Consider the following 15,745-nt stretch of genomic DNA (forward strand, 5'->3'; position numbering starts at 1 on the left):
AGGAACTGGGACTGAGCACCAGTGCCCACCCCACCCCAAAATGGAGAAGTAAAATCTGCATATGAAGTAAGACCCAAGTGAAAGCAGAGACTCCTGACTTGGTGGCTAACTTATGCTTTCCCCCCACCATGTTCAGCCACAGGCTCAAGTAACACATCCACACCAAGGAAGGGATAGAAGCCTTCTCTTGTCACCTGCTCCTGATTTGTCATGTAAAGAACGTGCTCTGCTCCATTACTTAGTGGCAACCTGCCCAATCTTAGAATTATTTGTACCTTGAGGGATGGGTATCATGAGACTCAGGATGTACTTTGTCATCAGCAAAATCTGCCCTTTCATCTCTATTCTTTTATTTTCATCAGCTGCCAACATGTTATGCACTAATTGACTGGTGACTTCTAAGAACAAGGATTGCAAAAATGTAGCAGTTCTCCGGAGCTCATGTACTGCCCCAAGCCACCCACAAGAGCAGAGCTGGGAGGAAAGTCTCTTGGAGGATGCAAAGCAAGCAGAATCTATTGTCCGTTTCCAAAAGAGCTGAAAATGTTATGGTCCTCATGGATGCATCACTGGAGCACCTGCGGGCGAGAGCAGGGTATGGGCAGACTCAGGGGCTATTCTCACGACCAACAAAAATCAGGCTAGGAGAGCCTAGCCCAATTTTTGTGGGTCGTGAGAACCACCGGGCTCGCAGCCGAGCCCGGTGGTTCTGGAGCGGCTAACCCGCTCCTATAGCCCACCCCTTAGCCCGGGTTTGCGGAGCGAGCACCCCGCAAACCTGGGCTATCTGCTCGTGAGTAGCCACGGCGTGGCTCTGCGCCGCGGCTACTCGCGAGTAGACCCCCAGCCAGGAGGCTTAAAAGCAGCCTCCTGGCTTGGGGGTCTCCCCAGTATGCCCTGCGCGCTCGCACAGGGCATACTGGAGCATCTGGGGGCTGCACGGCCCCCGAGCTCCCCAGCTCTCGCCGGCTCTGTCTCAGTGCCGGCCATCATGTGGGCGGCCGATCCGGCCGCCCAGGGGTCCCTCCCCACTCGTGAGCAGGGAGAGAGGGCTTAGCCCGCTCTTCCCGCTCACTTCCCCGAACCGGGTCTCACATGAGACCCGGTCCACTGTATAACCCACAGATATGTCAGTTTTACAAAACCCTGAAGGAAAAAAAACTGAAGGAAACAAAAGGGTGGGGGGGAGAAAGGTTGTGCCATCAAGTCAGTGCTGACTGCTGGTGACAACAGAGCCATGTGGTTTTCTTGCTAGAATACAGGAGTGGTTTACCATGGCCTTTTCCTGCGCAGTATGAGATGAAGGTGCTTTCAGCACCTTCTTATATTGCTGCTGCCTGATATAGGAGTTTCCCATATTCTGGGAAACACACCAGCGGGGATTCGAACCAACAGCCTCCTGCTCTCTAGGTAGTTTGCTTCCCCACTGCGCCATTAGGAGCCAAAGCTTCCCCAAACTGCCTCAATGTAACTCAATGGAGTAAAATGTTTGTGAACTCAGAAGGCAATCAACAGATGGCCAAGTGGGCAGAGCTAATGGAACGCAGTAGCAAGGGGTGGGAAGAGTGTTTGAACAGAAAGATTGTGAAATTTCTCAGCTTGAAGAATACTCCCTCAGGTCGAAACAGTCACAACTCCTTCTGCTTCTGAGGGGGGAAAGTGCCTAAAACTTTAACTTTACTTGGGCACAGGTTCAGGTAAGACATGCACAAGGGGGATATACCGCAACATTTTGTTGTGCACCCTTGCTTGTTATCTTTAATTTTTCATGAAGTGGGCCAAGGTCATGTGTGAAATGGTGAGGGACCTAAATCATGAAATATGGGGCGGGGGGAGGGAGAAAGATCAAGCAGTGTTGGGTATTTTTGCAAGTTCTGGTAATTTACAATGCAGGATCTTATGTGATTTTCCCTGATCTTTGAAGTGTAAATGTGGCAGAGATACTGCTCCATGGACTCTTTAATAATATATTAAACTGATATTTAATATGTAAGTAATATTATATACAACCCTATATTAACAAAACAAAAAAAACCCTTTAAAAATGGTCTGACTGGTGTAGGATTATGGCAGAAACCCCCTTACGTGGGCAGAATTCAGGATGCACCTCTAACATTTCTGCTGTGGCACAACTGCACAACTAACTCTGGCAGGCGGAATCCCAAATGGGGCAGGAACGTGGGTATGCAGGGCAGGCAGGGGAGGCACCTGGCATATGCCAAATCTGTACCCCTCTGGACACATCCCTGTTGATAGCACAACATTATGCGAACTCCTGAGGTGGCATATCAAAAGATATCTGTTAAAATAAATTGACATCAGGATGATTTACATGACCGTTAAAATCAGGGTAGGAGGTGGGCTACCCAGACTTGTAGGATCATCAGAACTCACACATTTCCCTCCAGCTCAGGTTGCTCCCAGCAGGGCTACACAGCTTCCATACCCTGCTTTTTATCAAGGCTGAAGGAAAGGAGAGCCCTCCTACCCTGATTCTCCAGTCGTGAGAATCCTCATGACTCTTCTGCCCAGCCACTGGCACCCAGCACACCCTCCCCTGAATGGAAACCATAGAGAGCTGTGGGTACAGTGGCTGCAGTTATAGATGCACTAGCCTGCAAAGCACACTCTATGGTCCCAAAGCTGGAGAGCTGCGTCTGCCTTCAGCTCCTTCGTTTCCAAAGGGAAGGCAGCCACTGACATCATGAACTAGGGGTGCACACCATTGTAACAAAGTCTTTGCACTCACTGAGCATAGAGCTCCGGACCCTATGTATGTTTTGCAGATCCTTTCAGTTTGTGTTCAGTAAGAAAGTTGCCAACGAAGCCTTGGCTGCCTTGCCTAGCTTTTCAAGGCATTGGCTGAGCCCTGCCCAGGACTGCCTGTATACCAGGGAAATCTCATTGAAAAAAGGAGGAGAAGGCCGTCTGCCTGGACTCAACAAACAGTGACTCATCAAACAGAAGACTCAACAAACAGTGATGTGGTACTCCTGGAGTAGGCCACAAAGGATGGGAAGTGCAGGCTAGATCGCGAGCTTGATCTCACGACCAAATGTATGTGTGTGGTGGAGGGAGTTGGAGGGAAGGTAGGACCCTACCTGCTTACTCCCAGATGACCAGAGCCTGCTCTGGGCTCTGCCGCTTGCATGCCCAACACAAACAGCGCAGCGGCAATCTTCCCTACCAAAATCGGGAGGTGGGGCCTCCAGCTATACCACAATGCAGTACAGGAGCATTTGAGAGGTAGCTTGCACTATCACAACAACTCTGCTCTACATGACCCCTCTTTCCACCCAGCTCTATGGTTAAAATGGCCGCTGGCAGTCCAGGAGCAACTTTAAACACTATGGGTGCACAGCCAACCAGAGAAGGAAGTCCCATTTAATCTGGTTAGCAAATCTGGGCTCCCCAGGTTCTACACAGCTGGGTCGGGAGGGCCCCCAGTTCCCCAGATGACTGGGGATCCCTGGCTTAACCGTTTCCTAACCAGGGATTGTTGTGCAAAGAAACCGCTCATCATCAAGATGGCTGCCCTCGGGCTTTTGCTCGGCCAAGACTATATAAGGTGGCCAAACTAGTGCTCAGTAAGGGCTGTTATGTTTAAGGCTTGAACTGAAGTAACTGTGCTATGCCCTAATGCATTGCCTAAGTTGTTTTGAATATTAAGCATGTTTCATTTTAGATTGCAGTTGCTTACTCAAGATTAGGCAACACGGGTGTAATCCATTGTGGGGCGAAAACATCTGCAGGGCAGGACAATCAATTGAGCATGACAGGCACAGTGTCTAGGGCCTACACATCTCCCAAGGGCCTACAAAAAATGGCTTTGTGTGTATGTGGGAGCCTCTATGGCTGTTCTCACGAGCAGCAGGAACCGGGCTAAGGGAGCCCAGCCTGGTTCCTTCAGCTCATGTGCAGCAACGGGAGCGGAGTGGCTCCCGGCTGTGGGTCAGCAGCAAGACTGCTCACGAAGCCGGCTGCTTAACCAGGGCTTCAGGTTAAAAGATCGTGAGGCGAGTCTCACGATCAATGAGACTCGCCGTAAGGGGGTTTGCGGGGAGAGCAGGCTGAGCCTGCTCTCCCCGCAGACGATCAAGGCAGCAGCCCTGGGTGGCCACGTTGGCTGCCCACCCACATGACTGCCGGCTCTGTCACGGGGCCGGGGGGGGCGGGGGGCTGTGGGGATCGGGGCCGCATGGCCCCCGGAAGCTCCAGGATGCCCAGCACGAGTGTGCAGGGCATGCTGGAGAGACCCCCGAGCCTGGGAGGCTGCTTTCAGCCTCTTGGTGGGGGTCTCCTCGTGGGTTGCCGCGGCTCAGAGCCACACCGCGGCAATACACAATCAAAAAAATGCAGTTAACGGAGTGTTCGCTCTGTTAACCTTCTTTTAGGTGAGGGCTACTTCAGCAGGTTACCCGCTTTGAGGTAACCAGGCTTGCCTTTGAGCCCGGTGGTTCTCGGTGGCTAGGCTCCCTTAGCATGCTTTTGGCCAATCGTGAGAATAGCCTCCGTGTGTCGCCATGGCGTGACTCCACGCCGCACCAACTCACAAGTAGCCTCCTGACTGGGAGGCTACAACAAGCCTCCAGTCATCGGGGGGGGGGCTCCCCATAAGGCACTGCACACTTGCATGGTGTCTTATGGGACCCCTCAGGGGCCCGGAGGCTCCTGAACCCTGCCGCCCCAACCGGCTCCATGACGGAGCCGGTAATCATCTGGGCAGCTGATTTGGCCGCCCAGGGAGGGCTCTCTGCTCGTCTGCGGGGAGGATGGGTCAAGCCCACTCGCCGCGCAAACCTCCTTTTGGCTCTACACGCGGATCTTGTGTAGAGCCTGATTGTGTGTTTCTGTCTTTCCCACCTGTATGAACCATGTGTGTATTTGTACATGTGTGAGATAGCGAGAGATTCCACTCCGTCTCCACTTGGATGCCTTCATTTGTGTGTTTGTGTTCTGTTTGGAACTGTCTTTATGAGAAATACCTCCTCCCACATACACACACCTGAAGCCTCCGTTTTGTGTGTTCTTCCTTTGTGCATGAGTGACTGAGAGACTATTCGCACGTGTGTGCAAAACTGGATTAAGGGAGCCCAACCCGATTTGGCCATGTGAACAGACTCAGTATTTATTTATTTATTTATTTATTTCCTTATTTACTTACTATTTTGTAATTTATGTGTGGTGTTAATCTCTTGTTCCCCATTACACTTCCTGAACCCAGGTTCTTATTCAATTGTTCAAATAAACCACTCTTTTTTCAGTACTTGCTGGTCTGTGTCTAGTTTGCCTAATTCTAACTCCCCATGGCCTAGCTTTTGGGGGCACATGGGTGTAAAGAAGGGGTCATTCTAGGGCTATCCCCCTACCCTGTCAGGAGGGCCATTGCAACAGTGAAGATCTACTTTGTGCCTTCCAAAATAATCCCAACAGTAATTCTTAGAGTCATTGGAAAGGCATGTGATTGAGTGTGGCATACATGTTTGTGAGCTGTACGTGCATTCCATTGTGTAATAATGAGATGGAAATAGAAGGTGGGTGGAAAGAGGGTGACTAGCAAGGGTGAGTTTGTGGCATTCCTGTAGCAGGTATATGACAGATCTACAGGCATATGGCAGACCTTTATTAATACTTCTGTCTTTTTCCCCTTTTTTTCTTTTGGCCTAACCTCAATTGCTGTTTGAACTATGAGCAATGCTTGGTAAACTATCTATGGGATGTTTATTATGACTTAGGGTTTCTAACTGAGTGCTTCATGTTTGCAAATCAATAATTGGTGATGGTGATGATACAGTATTTCTATAGCCCCATCTGCGCTCCAATTTGAGAATTTAATTGTAGCCTGGTGTTGGATCAGGCCCTCCCTGGGTTTGACCACCAAAACAAACACGGTTTCCTGAGAGGATTTTGTTTGTTTGTTTGTTTAATATACCGCCTGAATCCAAAGGCTCTAGGTGGCTCACAAAAAGATCTTTTTAGAGCTCCTCACAATCTGTGTGGATTTTACTACCCTAAATAGTTTAGTGTCATCTGCAAAACTGGCCACTTCACTGCTTACCCCTGCTTCTAGATCATTTATGAACAAGTGAAAGAGCACCGGTCCCAGTACCGATTCCTAGGGGACGCCACTTCTTACTTCCCTCCACTGTGAAAACTGTCCATTTATTCCTACCCTCTGTTTCCTGTCCTTCAACCAGCTACCAGTCCACACATGAACCTGTCCCCTTATTCCATGATGACTGCAAGGTGTACTCAAGAGCCTTTGGTGAGGCACTTTGTCAAAAGCTTTTTGGAAGTCCAAGTATACTATGTCAACTGGATCACCTTTATCCACATGCCTGTTGACATTCTCAAAGAACTCCAATAGGCTAGTGAGGCAAGATTTGCCCTTGCAGAAGCCATGCTGGTTATCCTTCAGCAAGGCCTTTTCTTCTATATGTGTAACAATTTTGTCCTTAAGTATGCTTTCCATCAATTTACCCAGCCCCAAAGTTAACCTAACCGGCCTGTAATTTCCCAGATTCCCCCTGGATCCCCTTTCGAAAATCGGAGTTATATTGGCTATTTTCCAGTCCTCCAGTACAGAGCCAGATTGTAGGGACAAGGTACATATTATTTCTAGAAGATCAGCAATTTCACATTTGAGTTCCTTCAGAACTTTTGGATGGATGCCATCTGGCCCTGGCAATTTGTTAATTTTTAGTTTTTCAAGGCAGTTTAGAACATCTTCCCTCGTCACCTCGAATTGGCCCGGTTCTTCCGCCTCTAAACCTGAGAAGCTCAGTTCCAGAGTGGGTATATGGTCAGTATCTTCCGCTGTGAAGACAGACGCTAGAAGGACCCATGGTCTGACTCAGTAGGCTCATTCATTCACATTACCACTGTTAGGATATGAGGAGTGCCCAACTGGGCCAGAGAGCCGGGTCTGCCCCTGATGGGTGGTCATGTGTTTGGGAACGTTAAGGTAGAAGGAGGGGAGAGTGATTGTGTGTGAGGAAGCAGCTGGATAGGACCAGCACACCCTACTCATATTCTGTTCCCAGCATTTTACCAAGATAGGAGGAGAAGCCATGCTACCCAGCTGCTGCCTCACACATGATCAATTCCCCCTCCTTTATGTTTGCAAGCACATGACTGCCAATTGGGTGTGCGCCTGGCTCTCTCCCATCCTTAATGGTGGATGTGTGAATGACCCTAGTCTAAGGCAGCTTCCTGACCTCTAGATCGTCACATGATCCTGGTGAGCTGACCCAGTTCCTTCTGACGCTTGATGAGACTCTGACTTTTTCCTTATCTACTCCCCCTGGTTTTTGGCAGCCTCCCAATCCTGGCTTGAAGCCCTTTGCCACTAAAGGTTGCTGCCCACCATCAGCCTGACAGTAAGCTGGGGAGGGGGGGCTGCTTTTAGCCCCACTTTCCCCCTTATCCTCCCCCAAATTTTAAGTTCAATGTTCTCAGCTCTGTTCTAATTTTACTGTGAGTTGGCAGAAGGCTTAGAGTTGCCAACTTGGACTTAAGCTATCCCTGGAGGATTCCCCAACATTTCCCCAATATATCTCACAACGTCAAGCCATTAAAATCTGCAGCATTGCTCTCAGGAGTCACCTTGGCGTTGATACCCATTCCTGGCAACCCTAAAAAGGCTCTATGTTAGCAGCTGAAGTGGAAACCAATAATTAAAGTTGCAAAATGATGTTCATTGCCTGATACTGAGGTTACCTTCGGTCAAACTATTGAAACCATAGGTGCTTCGCCTGCTTGTTACAGGAAGCAGGCATAGGGATATAGGGAGCTGCCTTATATCGAGTGAGACTGTTGGTCCATCTAGCTCAGTATTGTCTACACAGACTGGCAGTGGCTTCTCCAAGGTTACAGGCAGGAGTCTGTAACATAGACAAAGGAACACAGGGGTCTGTGAGCTGGCTCGAAATCGAGCTGGCTTACACTTGAACCAGCTTGGCTTGAAGGCTTGACCTTGAACTGAACTGTTTACCTTGTGTTTCTTTTTAGATTGTGAGCCCTTGGGGAATATAGGAACATAGGAAGACCCTTGGTCCATCTACTCAGTATTGTTTTCAGACAGGAGTCTCTCCAAGCCCTACCTGGAGATGCGGCCAGGGAGTTAACTTGGGACTCACTCTTCCACTGAACCATGACCCCATCACCTAAGGCAGGGCAACACAACTTTGGCCCTTCTGCAGATGTTGGACTACAACACCCATAATCCCTGGCTATTGGGCACTGGGCTGGGGATGATGGGAGAATAGTCCAAAAACAGCTGGAGGACCAACGATGTGCAGCCCTGCCTTAAGGGGAATATTTTATGGTGCTCACATAAGTCTCCCATCCAAATGCAAACCAAGGCAGATCTCACTTAGCAAAAGGGACAGTTCATGCTTGCTACCACAAGACCAACTCTTCTCCTCAAGATGGATAGGGAACCACCATCACCTCCTCCTGTTCCTCCTTTGATAACTCTTCTGTTGAAAAGTGATGTTGAAAAGAAAAGAGTGGGATCCATAACGTGGCACCCTTTCCTGTGGCATCAGTGGCTTACATACCATGCATAGAGCCACACATTCAAGAGCAACATTGGTTTGCTGCTTCCGTGGCACTCACCAGCCCATCTGTGCTCCTAGTGATGGCAGGAGAGGCTCAGTGTGAATGAGGCTGTGCATCATCGCTGCGGCAACTGATTTCCATGGGAGTCAGATGGACCGGTAAATAAGAACATAAGAACAGCCCTGCTGGATCAGGCCCAAGGCCCATCTAGTCCAGCATCCTGTTTCGCACAGTGGCCCACCAGATGCTGTGTGAGAAGCAAGCCTGCATCCCTCTTAGATGCCTGGCTTGCTGTGCGGTGCATTTTATTTAAAATAAAAGTAGCTTCTCCAGGTTGAGCAACCTGGCAAAGCTAACTCTGCCCTAGCATCTGTAATCAGTGATGGCTCCCATTCAACTAATTATGGATGCTGAAACAGAGCTAATAAAAAGTGCACTCTAGGGTAATTTCCCAACTTATGTAATTTTAACATTTTAAAAATGCCTTTAGCAAGAATTTCCTGGCATAAAATGCAAGAGTTACCTGGGAAGAAAAGCTATTTATTGAAAAACGCATCTCCATTATGACACTGGAAACTATTAGAACAAAATTGTTATTGTGCAACGTAATTACAATCTGTGCAAGCAAAATGCATGTGGGTAGGTGGAAAGGCTGTTCTCACTACCAGAGCGACCTGGGTTAACTCCCAGGTAGTTCCATTTGTCTCTGGTGCCATGACAGCGGGAGCCCTCCCGACCCAGAAGCTCTGTCTTTGGGTAGCCCAGAGATCAGCTACTCAGGTTAAAAATGAGGTAGGAGAAGAACCCCCTTCCTATCTCCTCCATTGGTCATGTGCACTGCCACTGCTTCCAACACTGCTCCCAGGTAGCCGGTGGCCATGTTTATCAGAGAGCTGGCGGGAAAGAGGGGCCAGAAAGAGCAGAGTTGCTGCACTGTTGAGAGCAGCTGCTCTTTTGCTTGCGCATTGCATTGTGGGATCCTGGAGGACCCAGCATGGGTTTCTCCCCTCCCATCAGAGCTCTGGAGCCTCTGTCAGTTTTAATAAATCCGAATTGATGTTCTTTTTAAAAATTTAATGTTTTTTGGCATTTATATTTTACAACATACCCAGTTCCCCACCACCACCCCAACCCCTCCCCAAAAAACAGGGGGTGGGGAAAGAGAAGAGAAGAAGGGATAATCACCATTGCACTAGAAGATGTAGATAGGTCAGAGGGATTTTTATTCTAAGAACAGATTAAGAAAGTTATCCCAGATTTCTGACCATTTATCAGATTTCTTTACTTTTAAGAGGGCCCATTTTTCATGTGCTGCAAGCTCAAGCAGATCCTGTACCCAATCCTCACACCTAGGGGGACTGGGAGATTTCCACTGCCTCAATATTAACCTCTTGGCAATCAGCAAGCTCCGCCAAAGCCATTGTTTAGAGCTGTATTTTAGTCCTCAGTTAGATGGAATAAACCCCAACACTGCATGTTGATCCTTCAGTGCAAGAGATGAATCCAGCACTAAGTTAATTCGAATAGTGACCTCTCTCCAGAAGCCTTGCACTATGGAACAGTCCCAGAACAGAATTTGCCTGTGGATTGTTGCATCTCCAACAGTTACTATTTGAGGACATTTTTAATCACTTAAGCTATAGAGGAGTTCCAATAGGCCCTGAAAATAATCTGTTGGATGAGGCACAATTTCAGATCCAATGAACTGCACTGAACACTACTTAAAATATCTTGCCATTGAACAGGTGACAGTTTATCAGAAAGTTCCAGGTTCCATTTGTCCCTAAGTAAAGCTAACCCAGGGTCCATGTCTCTATGCACACTGGCATAAAGGTACTTATTTAGTTTTGGGAGAGAGGCCATCTTAATGGCAAAGATAACTGGAGTTGCTGGGGCCACCATGGCATCTGGACAGAATTGAGCAGATATGGAGCCGGGTCTCACAATCAGTGAGACCCAGTTTGGGGAGCTGAGCGGGGAGAGCGGGCTAAGCCTGCTCTCCTTGCACATGAGCAGGGCGGGAGCCCTGGGTGGCCGGATCGGCCGCCCACATGATTGCCAGTTCCATGAGGGAGCTGGTGAGACCCCCGGAGCTGGGAGGAGGCTTTTCGCCTCCCCTCCGGGGGTCTCCTTGTGAGTAGTTGCGGTGTGGAGCCACGCTGCGGCTACTCACAATTTTTTTTAAAAAGGAGCACTTGCTCTGCAAACACGGTTCTAGGGGTGGGCTACTTGAGTGGGTTACCTGCTCAAGAAACACCGGGCTCGCAGCTGAGTCAACCTTGAGCCCCTGGTCAGGATCGAACTTGTAACCTTCTGGTTACAGGGCAGCAGTTTTACCACTGCGCCACCAGGGGCTAATATATGATGCAGCTCCCTGCCCCAAGGAGCTTACAGTGTATATTAAAACAGTGGGGTGGGGGTGGTAGGCTACCACTGGTAGTAGTGTGACAACAGAGAGCAACATTTCTTTCTCTCATAACGTTGTCTAACCTTCTGGACCTGCTTTTCTGACCAGGACTCTCTTAATAGCCTTGGGAAAGTCCCTTTATCCCCTCTGAGAGCATATACTCTCCCCAGCCTTCAGGCATTTCCAACTTTCTGGTGTGTTTCTTCAAAGAATTTGTTGCGATGTTTGTAGACAGTGAAGGGTGCCTGGCACAGACAAACGGGCTCAAGTGATTTTTCTCATCTGCAGAACAAGACTGAAGGCAAAAAGCCTTTCTTGGGAGAGTTTACAGAACTCCGTGGGGAGGGGTGGGCAGTAGGAGCCATGTTCTGCTGCAGCGCATAATTCCACAAACAGCTGTGATAGGACAGGCAGGAGGCATCTGGTCCTCCATGCATGGAACTGGATGGGCAGATGTAGATTCTGCTGACCAATTCCTCTCACTTTGGAATTTACTTCATGAAGGCGACTGGTCCCGTGAGGCTGAACTCCACTATCCATAAAAGGGATGACCTTCCCATCGTCCTGCAGTCCCTCTGAACGGAACAACAAAAATGCCAAGAACTTAAAAGTTCTTGCAAATGGAGGGGTGAAGGGGAACAAATCACAAGAATCCCCAAGCTGAGTGATTAGCAAAGAGAGGTTTGAGGAACTGTGTGGATCTTTTTGAGTGGGACAAAACAGACATGTGTATGAATGGATGAATTGTGTGTGTGTGTGCTCTCATGAGCATGGATGTGCGTCTACATGCGTGGATAGAATTTTGGTTTATGTGCATGCTCATGGGACTGTGTGCACACATGTCTGTAGCTGGTGACAAGGTCTCCAGGAACATGAGCACAGCCCTGTATACAGACAAAGTGTGTGTCATATTGAGAATGTGGGAAAATCCATGCACAGTCAGACATGTACTCATGGCATGTTTTTATAATTGTCTGAAAATGGGTGTTGTTGAGTGCAGAGGCTTTTACAGGTATGTTCCTTGGAATGACATAGCCACCTACTGGCGCAGTGGGGAAGTAACTTGCCTAGGGAGCAGGCGCGGCTCGTGAACTCTGGCCATTGGTGGGGGCTCTCCTCCAAGGGGGCCAGGTGAGTGGCGGAGGCGATTCCCCGCTGTGGGGGCTGCTGGGCAGCATGGAGCACCGGCTCCGTTTACCCTTAAAGAAGCTGCCCGCTGCCTCCCTGGAGGAGAGTTCACGAGCCGCGCCTGCTAGGGAGCAAGAGGTTGCTGGTTTGAATCCCCACTGCTATGTTTCCCAGACTCCTATATCAGGCAGCAGTGATATAGGAAGATGCTGAAAGACATCATCTCATGCTGTGTGGGAGGAGGCAATGGTAATCCCCTCCTGTATTCTATCAAAGAAAAGCACATGGCTCTGTGGGCGCCAGGAGTCGACACTGATCCGATGGCACAACTTTACCTTTTGCTTCCTATATGCCCACAGGAGTTAGTGTTGTTTTGTAGGGTTGTGCGTTTTGTATTTTTCTGTTTCAATTTGTACCAAATCCGAATCAACCCCATTTTGTATTTTGTCCAAAATTAAGCCTTCCGAATCACCCCAGTTTTGTTTTGTATCTGGATTAATCTGAATCGGAATCTGAATTAATTCAGATTAAAAAATGGATCACATGGCCAAAAGAGTGGGTGTGGGTTATAGTGCCCAATGAGTGGAAGCTACCACAAAAATTTCAAAGGAATTGGGCAAACGGCTGGTTTTTGGTGAATTTTTGAAGTTTGTGCATCTTTCAGGTTTTCCTCATAGGGTATAATGGAGGTTTCAGGAAAAGTATAGCTTCACCTGGGGTGGGGGTAGGTGGGGGAGGTAGTGGAGTGTGGTTGGTGGTAGTGCCCAGTTGGTGCAAGGAAGCTACCACAATTTTTCCAGAGGAATTTGGCAAAGGGCTGATTTTTAAAGAATTAATGAAGTTACACATCTTTCAGATTTTCCTCATAGGGTATAATGAAGGTTTCAGCAGTCCCGTAACTCCACTTGGGGGGCACTGGGGTGTCCCAGAGCAAGTACCGGTGAAGTGCACATAGGGTGCCAACCATCCACATGGGTTGCTAACCCATTAAGTACAGGGTTTTGTTGTTCTAGAAGTGTTGTGAGTGTAGATTCTCTGGTGCATATGAGAATGGATTCATGGGTTTTCATTAAAAATCTCATTTGCTACCAGAGAATCTAAACTCAACACCTCAGAAACAAGAAAGCCCAGTACCCCAATAGGTTAGCAATCCAGGGGGGTGGTTGGCACCCTCTGTGCACTACACCACCACTCGCTCAGCATCACAACAGTGCCCTCCAAGTGCAGTTATGGGGCTGCTGAAACCACCATCATTCCCTCTGCAGGAAAAGCTTAAAGACACCCGAACTTCCCCAAATCACAAAAAATCAGCCCTTTGCCCTATTCCTTTGGAATATGGGTTGTGGCAGGCACTCCTTGGGGCACTTCCACCCAACCCACTGTTCTGCCCCAGCAGACCCCTTTCTGCCCCAAAGACACTCCACACTACACAGTGTGGTGTAGTGGTTAGAGTGCTGGACTAGGACCGGGGAGACCTGAGTTCAAATCCCCATTCAGCCATGATACTAGCTGGGTGACTCTGGGCCAGTCACTTCTCTCTCGGCCTTGCCTACTTCACAGGGTTGTTGTGAGGAGAAACTTAAGTATGTAGTACACCGCTCTGGGCTCCTTGGAGGAAGGGAGTTTGGGTGGTGGCAGGCACCCCTTGGGGCACTTCCACCCAACCCACTGTTCTGCCCCAGCAGACCCCTTTCTGCCCCAAAGACACTCCACACTACACAGTGTGGTGTAGTGGTTAGAGTGCTGGACTAGGACCGGGGAGACCTGAGTTCAAATCCCCATTCAGCCATGATACTAGCTGGGTGACTCTGGGCCAGTCACTTCTCTCTCGGCCTTGCCTACTTCACAGGGTTGTTGTGAGGAGAAACTTAAGTATGTAGTACACCGCTCTGGGCTCCTTGGAGGAAGGGAGTTTGGGTGGTGGCAGGCACCCCTTGGGGCACTTCCACCCAAGCCACTGTTCTGCCCCAGCAGATCCCTTTCTGCCCCAAATCTGCCCCAAAGACACTCCAACTTTCACAATTCCTAAGAAAGCAGCCCTTAGGCCAATTCCATGGGAGTCTGGGTGTTGGCAGGCAATTAGAGAATTTAAGTTATGTGGAATTACATAGCAACTGGGCAGGAGCCGAAGTATGGAACTGATTGGGTCTTCAACCTAAATAAGAAGGTTTTTCAAGATCTCTCCAGGAAATTGAGTGGAACACCCAAACTGACATTTCATATTAAATATTATATTTGTAGGGCTGCCCCTTTGAGTCCATTGGCCTCGAACATCTGGTAGCCCTACTTGTAAGTGTAGAAACTGAATACCTGCTTGGAATTAAGCTCATCAGAGCTCAGAAATTAAAATATTACTGCGTGGACTCTGAGCTGGTCCAATTGTAAAAGGAGAGCTACTTCCCAGTGTGTTAATAATAACCCAGCAGCAAGTGTATGCTTTTTGCTTTAACCAAGCTTAATAGCTTGTGCCTCCCATATACCTTGAAAGAGACTTGAAGAGTGGTGTCCTTGCTGACATTTTGTTAATTTGTTTTGTTTTCTGCAAGGGCTTAGATATTTTAAATGCAAACAAGACAGGGCATGTGGAATCTTAATCATTACACACAAAATAATAAAGAGGGAGAAAACGGGGGTGGGGGGGAGGGAGGGAAGTAAGTAAGTCTTGCAATCTCAGCAGCCCAGACAGAATTGACAATGGATTGGCTGCTCTCAACTCAATCATTTCATTCTCAGCACACAATTGCATCACAATACAGTGCATTTATCTTAACTAAATCGCCCAAGGGAATGTCATTGTCTTCATCTGTCCCTTTTTGCATATCTTATCTTCTGCTATGCTAATCCTTCTGACAAACCTTCAGTCAGTTGCTGCTGGAGAGACAAAAATGACAATTTGCAATGCAATTGCAATGCTGAAATGGAGCTCCAAAGCGTTTTCCGAAGTAAACAAAATTCGGATCAGAGAGGAAATCATTTCGGTTTGTAAACGAAAAGTATCGGAGGTCTAATTCTGGTTTCAATTTGTAGACAAATCACCCAAAATTGCCATTTTGGGGCACAAATTGATTTTTGCCCAAATCGAAATGCACAAGCCTATTGTTTTGTTTTGTTTTGCTCCACCCCTGCGCCACCCACTTTGGTTCTGCCCACCTGCCTGGCACCCACCCAGTCCCAGGAGTCACCAGCCACCACTGCTTTTCAGGTTTAATTTTTGTAATTGCTTCCTGGATTTCAGCCAAGTATATGGGTGCGGCAAGATGAGTGTCTTGTGTATCAGTGAGGGTTTTATCTAGGAATTGCTGGATCTCTTCACAACCACAAGAGGGGACATGATTACATAGTGCTAAGTAAAAATTTTCAAATGCCAAGTTAATTGCCTTATTATCCATATGTAAATGCCCATTACTGTCTTTGATGCCTGTTATATGGGAGCGATTTTGTATTTGTTTGATTCTATAGGCCAGCAGCAGCTTTTTCTCCTGATTCCCAGAATGTTTGCCTTGAGCAAACTAGAAGGAAGTCATTCTGCTTGGCATGTAATAGATTCACTTCATATTGTAGCTTCAGAAGGCTAGAGTAGGAACGAGGGGACGGGTTGGCATTATATTCCTGCCAAGCCGCTTTGAGTTTCTCTTCTGATTCCTTGAT

This window comes from Hemicordylus capensis, chromosome 6, assembly GCF_027244095.1.
Source record: "Hemicordylus capensis ecotype Gifberg chromosome 6, rHemCap1.1.pri, whole genome shotgun sequence".
NCBI lineage: Eukaryota > Metazoa > Chordata > Lepidosauria > Squamata > Cordylidae > Hemicordylus > Hemicordylus capensis.